The sequence below is a fragment of the Leucoraja erinacea genome, chromosome 48, assembly GCF_028641065.1.
Source record: "Leucoraja erinacea ecotype New England chromosome 48, Leri_hhj_1, whole genome shotgun sequence".
Taxonomy (NCBI): Eukaryota; Metazoa; Chordata; class Chondrichthyes; order Rajiformes; family Rajidae; genus Leucoraja; species Leucoraja erinaceus.
The window spans coordinates 1,246,730-1,251,290 of NC_073424.1; the positions used below are offsets into that span (position 1 = coordinate 1,246,730).

Genomic DNA, 4,561 nt, shown 5'->3' on the forward strand with positions numbered 1-4,561 from the left:
CACACACACGCACGCACACACACTCACACACACACACACACACACACACACACTCACACTCACACACACACACACACTCACACACACACACACACACACACACTCGCACAATCTCTCTCGCGCACACACAATAGACAATATTGCAGGAAGATTGTTCCCGATGTTGGGGAAGTCCAGAACAAAGGGGTCACAGTTTAAGGATAAGGGGGAAATCTTTTAGGACCGAGATGAGAAAAACATTTTTCACACACAGAGAGTGGTGAATCTGTGGAATTCTCTGCCGCAGAAGGTAGTTGAGGCCAGTTCATTGGCTATATTTAAGGGAGTTAGATGTGGCCCTTGTGGCTAAAGGGATCAGGGGGTATGGAGAGAAGGCAGGTACGGGATACTGAGTTGGATGATCAGCCATGATCATATTGAATGGCGGTGCAGGCTCGAAGGGCCGGATGGCCTACTCCTGCACCTATTTTCTATGTAGCAGGTGGCACGGTGGTACAGCAGTAGATTTGCGGGTCTCACAGCGCCAGAGACCCGGGTTTCGATTTTGACCACGGGCTCTATCCGTGCACGGGCGAGTTGTCCGAAGGTCCTGTTTCCATGCTGGGATCTGAAGGGATTGGACAGGCTAGATGCAGGAGAAATGTTCCCGATGTTTGGGAGAGTCCAGAACCAGGGGTCACACAGTTTAAGAATAAGGGGTGGGCCATTTAGGACTGGCCTACTCCTGCACCTATTTTCTATGTATCTATGTTTCTATGTATCTGTGCTTCGAGCCAGCACCGCCATTCAATGTGATCATGGCTGATCATCCACAATCAGTACCCTATTCCTGCCTTCTCCCCATATCCCCTGACTCCGCTATTTTTAAGAGCCCTATCTAGCTCTCTCTTTAAAGTATCCAGAGAACCGGCCTCCACCGCCCTCTGAGGCACACTCACACACTGTCTCCCACACACAAACACAAACTCTCCTTCACAAACGCACACTCACGCTGACACACACTGTCTCTCTCTCACACACACACTGCTCACTCACTCGCACACGCATGCACGCACACTCCAACACACTCACACAAACTCACTCTAATTCTCACACAAACGCACACTCCACACACTCACACTCACACACACCCAGACGCACACTCCACACACACTCCACACACACTCCACACACTCGCACACACACACACTCACACGCACTCACACACTCACACGCGCAGTGGCGTTCATATCGCAGTTAACTCACGTCGACAAAAACAAACCGTGACACTAAAACCAGCCAGTCATCGGCGAGGAGTTGGGGCAGGGAAGGAGGGAGGGAACTTGGGAAACGTGAGACCGGCCAGAATATCACTCCTAGAATAATCCCAACTGCAGAACCCAAGCCCTGGATAATCACCCGATGCCGCCACATAACAAATATTTTCTGCAGCTAAATCTAAGACCGAATTGGGTACATTTGTTTTTTTCAGGATAGGACACCGAGTGCTGGAGTAACTCAGCGGGTCAGGTAGCATCTGTGGAGAACATGGATAGGTGACGTTTCACAGAGTGCTGGAGTAACTCAGCGGGTCAGGCAGCATCTGTGGAGAACATGGATAGGTGACGTTTCACAGAGTGCTGGAGTAACTCAGCGGGTCAGGCAGCATCTGTGGAGAACATGGATAGCTGACGTTTCACAGAGTGCTGGAGTAACTCAGCGGGTCAGGCAGCATCTGTGGAGAACATGGATAGGCGACGTTTCGGGTCGAGACCCTTCTTCAGACCCTTCTCAACCCGAAATGCCACCCATTCCTTCTCTCCAGAGATGCTGCCTGTCCCGCTGAGTTACTCCAGCATTTTTGTGTCTACCTTTGATTTAAAACCAGCACCTGCAGTTCCTTCCGACACGTTTTATTTCTAATGGGATTCATTTCCCTTGCGGGGGAGTTCTTGTAGTTTTTTGACGGGCATCGTCTCTGGAGAGAAGGAATGGGCGTCGTTCCGGGTCGAGACCCCTTCTTCAGACTGAGAGTCAGTGTGAGGTGTGAGAACGAGACATCTTGTGAAACGAGAGACATATATAGACGGTGATGTAGAGAGATATTGGACAAATGAATGAAAGATATGCAAAAAAAAAAAAGTTACAATGATGAAGGAAACGGGTGCGTTTTGGGTGAAAACGGCCGCTGTAGCCAAATGGCTTGTCTAACTTCAAGTAACCCTTGCTTCCCCCTCGCCATCCCTTCCTGCCTCCCAGTTCCTCCACCAGTCTGGTGACATTTTATCTGTAGTTGCCTTGTTGTTAACTTCTCCTCGCTAACAATGATCTAGGGTAGACAAAAATGCTGGAGGAACTCAGCGGGTGCAGCAGCATCTATGGAGCGAAGGAAATAGGCAACGTTTCGGGAACCGAAACGTTGCCTATTTCCTTCGCTCCATAGATGCTGCTGCACCCGCTGAGTTTCTCCAGCATTTTTTATCCGCCTTCGATTTTCCAGCATCTGCAGTTCCTCCTTAAACACTTAATACCAGTGATCAATTCTTCATTTCCCGTGATCTCGTTCTCTTTGATGTCCCGTTCTCACACCTCACACTTCCTTATCTCTGTATCTCTCCCCCGCTCTTCTCTCGCAGTCTGAAGAAGGGTCTCGACCCGAAACGTCGCCCATCCCTTCTCTCCAGAGATGCTGCCCGACCCGCTGAGTTACCCCACCGTTTATATTGTCTATCTTCGGTTCTCTAGCCCCTGTCCCACTTAAGAGACCTGAACGGAAACCTCTGGAGGCGTTGCGCCCCACCCAAGGTTTCCGTGCGGTTTCCGTAGGTTTTTTGTCACTCTTCCCTACCTGCTTCCACTACCTGCGACCCCCGGCGACCACCTGCAACCTCCGGCGACCACCCGCAACCTCCGGCGACCACCTGCAACCTCCGGGAACCTCAAGGAAACCTTGGGTGGGGCGCAAAGTCTCCAGAGGTTTCCGTTCAGGTTTCCTAAGTGGGACAGGGGTGGGCATAAGTGGGACAGGGACATTATTTGACTTTCCGACAAACTTCGAAAGCCAGTTCGACTTGGGTCAACTGAGTTTTTTTTCTCCAGCTTTTCGTGTCTATCTTCAGGTTTAAATGGGTATGCATCTGCAGACAGTTCCTTCCCGCACACAAGAGTCCCGTATCTCTGTAAACACACAGTGACGGGGGGAAAAAGGCAACTCCGCCTCGCTGCACCTGTCGTCCCCGCATCTACCAGTGAAATGACCCAGTATCGTTGCTGTTTTAATAACGTCCTCAATTTCAGACATCCGTGGCCCCCCAAAACAAAACACACAAAAAAACTCGCTGCTCTACAGAATGATATTTTAAAATTCAAACGAAAAAAAAAAAAACCCAACGCCGCTGCTCAGAAGAAGTACATTTAAAAATCGAAAACAAAATCAACAGCAGAACCAAAACAAACAGTTCTGTTTTCGTTTGAGGACTGGTGAATTCGTTCCTCCTTATTGCATAAAACGCCCCAAGTACAGTTTTAAAAACAAAACCAGCCCGAAACCCTCATTGAAATAAAATTAAACCACTCGCAAAAAATTGCGGGCAAACGAAAAATCGGGTTAAACCTGCAGAAAAATTGTATGAATGTAGAAAATCAGAAGATTTGCTAGAAATAAGGTATTAACGACTCACCAGCTTTGACGGTAGATGGATAACTCTGTTCTCGCCCGCTCCGCGTTTGACCCGTTGTTATTTACTGAGCTGGATGTTTTTTTTTATCCTTATATGCCAATAAATGTCACAAATATAGTGTTGATTTTTTTCCGCCACATATATATATACCAACCATCAGACGCCCCGCTCCTCCCCTGCTCCTGACGTCCCTTCAGTTAAAACTGCCTGTCACTCACTTCATGAATATTCAGACTGGCATCTCTCTCTCTCTCTCTCTCTCTCTGTCGCAAACTAACAGGACATTTCCAAATAGCTTCTAGATTAAATCATAGCCTTTGCCGCCCCGGCACATACACCAGGAGAATTTAGAGCGGTTCCCTCTGTACACGCAAACAACAACAAAAAAAGTCATTTGCACCGTTTTAAGTCAGTTTGGGGAATTCGCGTCGCTTTCCCTGTGTGTCTAGTTGGTTCCATTCTCTCTGCGAGCAGCATTTCTGTCGGGAATTTTGTTCTCATGTTTTAACCACGGGACAATGTTTGAAACCACATTACTGTAAGTGTCGACGTAAGGCGCAGGCAACTCGTTGTAGGGTAGATGACAATTAAACATCCATTAGAAACGAGGAACTTCAGATGCTGGTTTACACTAAAGGGCACAGAGTGCTGGAGTAACTCAGCGGCTCGGTACAGGCATCATCTCTGGGGAACACGGATACAATAACTCTCGTCTCAACCCGAAACATCACCCATTCCTTCTCTCCACAGATGCTGCCTGTCCCGCTGAGTTACTCCACCTTTTTGTGTCTCTCCATTTATCTATCTATCTATCTCTCTGTCTCTCTATCTCTCTATATATCTCTCTACCTCTCTGTCCCTCTGTCCCTCTCCCCCTCTCTCTCTCTCACTCCCCCTCTTTC

The 4,561-nt window shown here is 48.5% G+C and overlaps 1 protein-coding gene across 1 annotated transcript in view; it reads right to left on the reverse strand.

Annotated features, from left to right (window-relative positions):
- Positions 1-4,099, reverse strand: part of LOC129715029 (cytochrome P450 26B1) — a 55,442-nt gene extending 51,343 nt beyond the window's left edge. The window contains exon 1 of the mRNA XM_055664854.1: positions 3,660-4,099. The gene's annotated coding sequence lies outside the window, so the exon portion shown is untranslated. The remainder of the gene's footprint in view (positions 1-3,659) is intronic.
- Between the last annotated feature and the right edge of the window lie 462 nt (positions 4,100-4,561).